This window comes from Xenopus tropicalis, chromosome 7 (assembly GCF_000004195.4).
Source record: "Xenopus tropicalis strain Nigerian chromosome 7, UCB_Xtro_10.0, whole genome shotgun sequence".
In the NCBI taxonomy this organism is placed as follows: Eukaryota; Metazoa; Chordata; class Amphibia; order Anura; family Pipidae; genus Xenopus; species Xenopus tropicalis.
Window position 1 is genome coordinate 21,525,047 of NC_030683.2, and position 9,650 is coordinate 21,534,696.

The following is a 9,650-nucleotide window of genomic DNA, read 5'->3' on the forward strand; positions in this document are numbered from 1 at the left end:
CCAAGTTCCCACATCACTTCTTAGCCTGAGCATTAGCTTCTGCTTGAGCACTGTGGTTAGTCCTTAGCTTTCGCTTCTGTGCTCAAACAGCTCCTGTTCCTGCTCCAGTCCTGGTTTTGCTCCAGTCTTGTTCAATAGTGATGGGCGAAATGTTTTGCCAGGCATGGATTTGCGGCGAATTTCAGTGGATTTGCCACGCATCCAAAAATTGTCGCCCTTGTCAAAAGAATAGTCGCACGTCAAAAAAGAATAGTCGCTGGCGTCAAAAGAACAGCCGCACAACAAAAGAATAGCCGCGGGTGACAAAAGAATAGCTGCGGGTGACAAATGAATAGTCGCGGGCGTCAATTTTTTTGATGCACAACATTTTCGCCGTTTCGCAAATCTTTTGAAAGATTTGCGAATTTTTCGGCGAAGCGAAACGGGACAGATTCGCTCATCACTACTGTTCAATACCCAATGAACAATTACTGCTCCCTGACTCAAGGACTTATTACTTCCTCTTCAAAATCCCTAACACTTCAAGTAGACCAACTTTCCTCTTCTCCCAAAAGTAGCCAGTCAGCAAAAATGGATAGCAGGTGGTGATCTGTCAAATTCATTATTCATTTTGTTAAATTAATTACGTGAGCAGTCTTAAAACTGCTAATATCTCGAAAAGTAGAAAAAAAATAATGACTGTAAACTTGAAAAGTCCTTAGTATGACAGAATTTGTTCCAATATGTGCTAATAAATATTGTCACTTCAACGCAACTACTGTATAACTAATAGCTTTACCTTAAAGATCAATGTTGTGGTTCCTAATTTCTAAGATAACAGGGCACCTACCATGCAAGAATTGTTAACAGATCCCACCCTTCAGTTGGGGAAACATATGTATTTTGTGAAGAAACCGTTGTGTGCTACGGTACGGAGAGAGTTATCAGTGCAGGTAGCCCGGGTCTCTCATTATTTACATGCGTGTGATGTAGGATTAGGAGACACGGTGATCTTACATTACATACAAGCAAATAATGAGCAACCTAGGGCACTCACTCAATATGCACATATGTGTGCTCCAATATGGCCGCCCACACCGGGAGCTCCATTTATTGACGTGTGCCCTTTAAATAAACAACATCTTTGACATTGATTGACAATAAACATGTTAGTTTAATCAATTAGAATTTTCTTTCATGTACTCCTAGATAACCCCCTAGATAACCTAACATGGCAGAAAAGGCTCATCTGTTCTGCTTGCTGCTAAAGAGAAACAAAGCAATAAGGAGAACTGGAACAATTATCATTAAAAATGGTATTTATTTTTAATTATAAACAGGAGCACGTGTCCCACTCAAGTACTAAATGCCTAGGAAAGCACACTGCTGTCTAAATATAAAACTCTATCTTCAGGGTCGGACTGGGCCGCCGTGGGCCCCGGCGGCCCAGACCCAACACTTACAAGCGCTCCCCCTGCCCGACGCGTTAAATTGAGCGCGTTCGGGGGAGGACGTCGGGTGAGGGGCCCTGCATGGGGGGTCAGGGGGGCCCCTGCCAGGGGGGGGAGGAGGGAATTAGGGGACACGGCTGGCGGGGGCACCTGCAGGGCCCCTGGGGCGGAAGCCCCGGTGGGCCCTTCACCCCCCAGTCCGACCCTGTCTACATTGCACACAAGGGCAATTACACATATATAAAACATGACATGCCTGACGCAAACAGAGCCCTCCAATACTGAAGTCTGTATAATCTTAGAGAAAGGAGTCGTCATCTCAACTCTTCTTTCATCTTGGCTAGACTGTTGTATGAATTATACCATCCATAAAAGTGCTTGTGTGCCTTGGAAACAAGAATGCAGTTTGTGTGCGTGCCTTAGATAACAATCAACACGGACATCTGGTGCAATCTCAAACTGACATTTAGACAATTTTTTTTTTCCCTTTGCTTCTCATTTTATTTCACTTTAGAAACATATCATTTCCATTTGGATAAACAGCTACTGCCTGGCTTTTCCACTCTATAATTTTCAATTTTTGTATCAATATGGTTAAAGGCAGCTTGGCGTCGTATTGTAAATAAAATGTACCGTCTCTCGTCTCGTCTGAAGTGGATGAGCAAAGTTTAAAAGAGTGACAGTTTTATTCCGCGGCGACGGAGCTCAAAACTCAAAAAAGGGGGAGCTGTCATCTGTTGAAGGTGCTTTGAAAAGTTCCTGCCTTTGCTGTTGGACTTTTCACCCAAGTCTAGGGAGCCACAATGCCACCATAACTGATTTGTGCTGCTGATCTCTGAAATGTAATTACTGTTGTTTTAATTTGCTGGAAGAGCTGTACAACATATTCTATCTTTATGTTCTGCGTACCCGTTTCGCAACATTTAACCGGACTAATATGAGTATGAATTTTTATGAGTTTGGTTAAGAGAATTCTGTTTAGATAGGAAAATGTAGACGAAAGGAAAAAAGTTATATTGGGTAAAAATCATTGATTATTGTCATCTTATTTTTTTCTAAATAGCTCACTTAATAAAGATTGTTCATTATTCACATGAGTTTCTGCCCCAGAGGAGCTTACAAGTTCTCTATCTCATACACACACATATATACAGGTATCGGACCCCTTATCCACAAACCCATTATCCAGAAAGCTCCAAATTATGGAAAGCCTGTCTCCCATAGACTCCATTTTAATCAAATAATTCAGAATTTTAAAACTCATTTCCTTTTTCTCTGTAGTAATAAACAGTACCTTGTACTTGATCCCAAGTAAGATATAAATAATCCTTATTGGATGCAAAACAATCCTATTGGGGTTAATTAATGTTTTATTGATTTTTTAGCAGACTTAAGGTATGGAGATCCAAATTACAGAAAGACCCCTTATCCGGAATACCCTTGGTCCCGAGCATTCTGGATAATGGGTCCTATACCTGTGCATACAAACACTATTAGGGTCAATGCCATTAGAAGCCAATTAACCTGCCTAAATGTTTTGAGCAATTCAGCAAGTTTCTTTTTCTTGTCATCAGAAGATCTCAAGATAGGGGCAGATGGGTTCAGTCATGTTTCAAAGTATGAGAAATGTAGAATAAGAAGAACCAATCATGCATGAAGAACTGCAGGAAGCAGGATCAGAGTAAGTAATATGCAATTATCCCTGACTGTAGCTCTGTTCTCCATGTAGGAAAAAGAAAAGTGGATTAGCACTAAATGTAATGGGGTCACCTGTTAGTAATAAAACTGTGTCACAGGAAAGAAGTTACAACGTGCTTTTACTGTGTAAATGACACACGAGGGATCATTTACAACCCCAGGAGGTGCACTTGGGGATGTAGCTCTCTGCGCAGAGCAAAAATCTGCCATTTGTGCAGAGCCGGGACTTGCAGCTCAGCCATGTCCTTACCACTTGTCGACAGAATGATGCCCAAAGTAGGGCCGAGTAAGGTGAAGGGAAGGGAGGATGCCTACATGCCTCCCCCTTTCAATGAAGCATGGCCTAACGCAGGCCTTACTTGATTTAAAGAGCAGTACGCAGGTCTCTGTTCTCTGAAATGGAGCATGGAGGCTTGAAGTTAATCGCACAATGCCCTACACAGAAGTGCAAAATAAAATGGGCTAGTGCGGCTTTATTAACTTTGCACACTGCATGGGAATTGTAAATGAGCCCTTGGGTTTTCACCAATATCTCTCACCCAATTGATGTAAATGTTGTCACACATATTGTCAAACATATGAACCCAGAGCATACTACTAGTGCCACCCTATGACCTGAACATGAATGGACAGAGCTCACCACACTGTAATACTGTAGTGCACAATTTATTTTAACATGAGCATTCTCGTTGGTTCCCACTATCTTACACCACTTGATATCCCTAACTGGTGTGCAATGGCCCATGATGGGCTTTGCCATGCACCAATAATCTTGTTGAGATCAAAGCTGCCATCGCTAGCTACTCTAGCTGCCTAAACTACTAAAGAATCTTATAATTCCCTAGCTGGCACTCACAAAGGACAGTTTCCTTAGCCTTGGGCCTTGTCTGAGGAAGCTTCTGTTCAAAAGGTCTATACTGTCAACTGATGTTCCTGAGGCCAAAGAGTTTCTCATTTTTCTTCATTAGTTTTCTCAAGCTTGGGACTTGTCTAGAAAACTTCCTAGGGCACTTCACTCAAGTAGGTTGGGATAGAGTTGAAATATGTGCAAAAAAAGTAATATGGTAACTTTTTTGTTAATTCTGAAGATATAGCCAGTATGATGGCCATTAGTATGTTCTACGATACTGGCTAAAAATAGAAACCTTAGTCAGACATCGTGGGTCAGACTGATGGTCATTCATGCGTGTTTGATGTACTTGCAGCTCACAAGCCATCCAGGAAGCTTTGTACGTGAAATACATTAAATAAGAGCCGGCTGCCATCACCAGTTCTGCTTTATTATTGGTACATGCTGACCCAGAATGGCCCTAAAGGTAAGTGCTGCCGCTAGTATGTCTCAGGTGGTGATTTCTGAATCTACGGTGCTGGTCTACATGAGAAAACTAAAATACAGCATACAGGTTAGAACTTCTATTCTTAGATATAATGTTTTGCAAAACAAAATAAAGGGACCATTTCCTTGCATAGGGGAGAGCAAATGACCTTTTCGGTTAACAGCAGCGTATAAATAAAGCAAATTCATTGCAATTATTAAATAGGTTCTTCTTATCAGCACTTAGCCTCATTCAGTTCTCTCGTCAGAGCTGTAAAGCGCACCCGATTCCTCATGTCCGCAGGTTTGGGATTTTCATAAAGATTGGAAATCAATTTCACTTGCAACTTGGAAACAAACAGATAATTACACATATAAACACGCTTGCTGTCAATATTGCAGATTAAAAATATGATCAAGGGACATGAGACATCGATTAGGTTCCTCTAGCAAAGCACTGCTTATGAGAAGAAATTAAATATTTAGAGAAAAATAAAAAAAAATGAAAAGATGCTCAGGTTTTGTGTGTTGCTTTCTATAAAGCATGTTCTTCTCAGTAATAGACCACTTTGAATTTAGTCGATATAAAGCAGCGACAGGCAGATTTCCATGCTCCGTATGCGGCTAAAGGAGAAACTCCCAACATTACTGCTACAGAGGAGTTGGCTTGGGATACTGTCTAATGTTAATTAAACAGGGTATCACTCTATAGTCTTACATTTTGACAGCAAAAATGTGTTTTTTTTAAATTTGTTTTCTGGGTAAAATCAGCTATTTCTCTTAATATGGTCAGATCAATTGCAATATATGCAATGTGGGCAATCAATTTTTGACCATAGACATTGTCCTGGTTGGAATAAAATCCAGAACAATCTATTAGAACAAAGACACAAATTGGAATAGGTATTGTGGGAATTCACTCAAATGACATAAGTGGTAATACAGTATCTTTCTCAGATTAAGAGGTAAACAACAAAGGTAATTTGAAGCAGAATTGCCCGTGTTATTTACAACAGGTTTTATCTACAGATTAATTTTTGCCCAGCATATGCAAAAACAAATGACATTTCAAGTTCAATCTGCTGAAACCAGAACAGCCAGGTCCATTGGTGCTCTAAATATACAGGTATAGGGTAAATATAACCTGCTATTTAATAGTGCCTCTGCCATGAATGCAGGAATAATTACAAATATTTAATGTATGTTGCTTTAGTTGTACTCCATAGCTCTCTCAGCTTCACCAACTTACTTCCTGGTCCCTGCTTCCTGGATAAAGACCTGACTCACAGCTAGGGTTGCCACCTGAACGGTTTTGACCTGGACAGCCTGGTTTTCAACAAAAAAATGGGGGCCCCCGCCTGTTAGGGGGACGGAGTGCGGCAGGGGACGTGGCCGGCTGAGGCACCTTGGGGGCAGTAGCCCCGGTGGGCCCTGCACCCCCCAGTCAAACCCTGACTACTTCACAGTATATCATTCCAGCTATTGTGCCACAGTATATAAATGGGGACTGACCTTAGCACTTGACAGTCAGAAAAAGATTTCATAAAGACAGAAAAAAAACCAAGAATTGATGTACCAATAAGTCTGGAGCAGAGTGGTTAAAGGAGAAATATCCTATAATAATTTTGAGTTTACCAGTAAATATACTCCTCTAGATATAGAAGAATTGTGCTTAAAAAAGTTGTGTTTCAGACTGATTTATTGAGAAATTCCACCCAAACCCCCACTAGTCCCGCCCATCTATTCCACTTCCTGATGGCTTAGTTCTCTAGATGTGCAGGGGGCCAACAGCTCTCAGTATGCTGCACTGTAGAATAGGAACCAATCAGCAGCTAGGCTGTCCTGATAGGGAACTGAAGCCTGTCTTTGCTTGTGTGAATGCAGGGCTGTGATTGGCTCTCCCCCTCCTACTGTGCTTCTGGCTGGGATCGTTAGGACACGCCTACCCTTCATTTCAAACACGGACAGAGAACTGATAAGGGGCCATTTTTACAGATAGGATTATGTTTTAGCACAAAGTGAAACCAGTACCGTATATTATTCATAATTGCCTACAAAATTAGGGGTTTTCCCATTTATCCAATATGTCTCCTTTAAGACACGGCAAAGCTGAAGGTATAAACTAGAAACAAGGAATCCCACAAAGCCATGTGGTTTTAAAAGGCTGAGTATTACTGTAATAAATTGCAGCTGAGTCTAATAAGATTAATAAATCATAGAAGAGGAGGAATCAGCTGTCACAATTACATGAAAAGGGCAAAATAACCATCTATCAGCAGCACATTGGGAACAACAGGAGAGACGGCAATATCCTTACAGAAAGGCAGAACTGAAACTCCTTCAGAGGAAGAAATAAGCTAAAAAGTTGAATGTCCATTTAAGAGCTTTCAAATGAATTCCATGACTTTATTTTGAAAATAAAATGTTACATAAACCCGTATGTTCTACTGTTTTCTTGCTTGACAATACCTGTAAAATTCTGGAAAGCTTGTTTTAAAGCTACATTCTGCTTACCTAACTTCAACCATGGTGTGGGCATTGTTGCTTAGGTCTTCCTAGGCTTGAATGTTGGAAATGAGACCAAAATGCATTTGCTATAATAAAGTCTAGTAGAGATTTAGTCAAAATCACCCACAATTGTAACCTTGACTTGTTTAGAAGCTTTATCCCTTTTTCCCTATTTGCCAAACTGCATTAAAGGAGAAGGAAAGTAAAAACAAAGTAAGCTTTATCAGAAAGGTCTATGTAAATACAGCCATAAGCACTCACAGAAACGCTGCACTGAGTCCTCTGTCAAAAGAAACACAGGATTTCTTGTCTCCTTTTTTGTAAACATGTTCTTAGGGTGTCTGACTTCCTCTCTCGGAAAAATCGTTCATTCCCGGGGACAGAGTCTGCGCAGCTCTCCCCTCTCCTGCTCCCACCTCCCATAAGAATTTATAAACCTCACTCCCCCCATCCTTAGTAATGTGTAATCTGAGCTATAATGGCTGCAGCAGGAAGCTATGAAGACAAAGCTAAAATGGCAGCTGCAATGTTAAAAAAACAGAGGGAGCTTCTAGGGCTCTTTTCTCAGGTATGGTAAAGCTTTCTGCAGAATAAATATATTGTTCTAGGTGGCACTAATGTGGCGAATCTATTGGCAGTAAAACTCCAAAATGACTTTCCTTCTCCTTTTTTAAGAGAAATAGACGGCTGATTGGAAGACACTGGAGAGTAATTTGAAAAGGCACCAAATTTAAAATCAATTATATATAAAAAGTTTCCCATTTCCATGACATTAAATTAATATTACATTTTCTCAATGGTTCCTGTGTGAATGTGAATTATAATAATAGCTTGAGAACATTATGGAGCGTGCAGCCTAGTTCCGTGCGCTGATATCCTTACATGCCCAGGGATTGGCAACAAATTTCTAACAATTTGGATTGTTATGATATATCTGGTATATATTTCCTTTAATCCACATTCCTGTAGATGGAAACAAATTCACTTTAGTGCAATTACCCTTTAATCAAAGTCTCACATGAGCTACTTGCTGAGCTAAAGGGTTTAATCACCTCATTTACTTTGGCGATGTCGTTTGATAAACTTAATTAAAATCACATTTTGTCAAATTACTCTTTATCCAAGAATCAAATTTAAGTTTAATAGTTTATAAAGTTTATAAAATTTTATTTGATGGGTAGCGATGAGCAAATTTTTTTGGCATTTTTTGATTTGCGGTGAGTTTCCACATTCTGCCATGGATGAATTTTTTTTTTGTTACTTCTGTTTGCCTTGGAAAAAAATTGTTGTCCAGCCAAAAATGTAAAACTGGGTGCGACCACGTAAAAACCGGGTGCGGCCGAGTAAAAACAGATGTGGATTCGCAGTGAATTTCCGCATTTCGATACTAACTAATTTTTTTGTGACTTCTGTTTGCCTTGGAAAAAAATTGTTGTGCACCCAAAAATGTAAAACTGACCGCAACCACGTAAAAACCGGGTGCGGCCGAGTAAAAACAGATGTGGATTCGCAGTGAATTTCCGCATTTTGATATTGACTATTTTTTTGTTAATTTGAAAAAAATCAAAAAATAGCCACGGTCGCGTCAAATTGGGCACAACCGTGTAAAATCGGCCGCAGTAGCATCAAAATAGGCATGGTTGCGTCAAAATGGGCGCGGTTGAGTTAAAACAGACGTGGATTTGCAATGAATTTCTCCATTTTGCCATTGAGATTCTGTTTGCCTTGGAAAAAAATTGGCAAAAAAAGTAGCGGGCATGTAAAAATAGGCGCGGCCGCGGCAAAATACCAGCGTAAAAATGGGTGTGGTTGCGTCAAATTGGGCGTGGTCAAGTAAAAATAGCCATGGTCACGTTAAATTTGGTGCAGCTGTGTAAATTGGACACGGTAGCATCAAAATAGGTGTGGCCACATTAAAAAAAAGATGCACACAGCTTTTTTGCTACGTTTTGCAAATATTTCTGTCGTGGATTTTTCGGTAAAGCAAAATGGAACAGATTCACTCATCACTAGTGATGGGTAACTATTTGCCTCTCTTTCAAACCTCTTTCCAGCCTATAATCTCAAACACAATAGTACAAATGTATGAAAATCAAAATTTTAGTTTTTTGCAGCGGTTTCAATATTTTTGCATTAAAGTTTTTGCATGAGATTTCATTTCGTAAATAGGGTAATGGTTGAAGGAAAAAAAATTGTATTTTGAGATTTGTTTCCAGATTTTCAGAAAAAAATCGAATTTCAAAATTAATAAATCAGCCTTTCTGTGTTTGCTGGTGGCAATTGGGAGGATACACATTTAATTTTATTATTTCTTACTCTTCTTTTTCTTTTTTGTTCATCTCTCTGTTATTCAACCCAGTACCAGGTTGCTAAGGTCAATAGGACAGAATCCACAAAAAATGTAGATTTTCTCAGAATCCATGCCTATATAATTCCAAGTACAGGTATAGGATCCATTATCCAGAATGCTCCGAATTACTAAAAGCTTGTCTCCCATAGACTCCATTTTAATCAAATAATTTAGATTTTTAAAACAGATTTACTTTTTCTAAGTAATAATAAAACAGTACCTGTACTTGATCCCAACTAAGATATAATTACCCCTTATTGGGGGCAGAACAGCCCTATTGGGTTTATTTAATGGTTAAATGATTCCCTTTTCTCTGTAATAATAAAACAGTACCTGTACTTGATCCCAA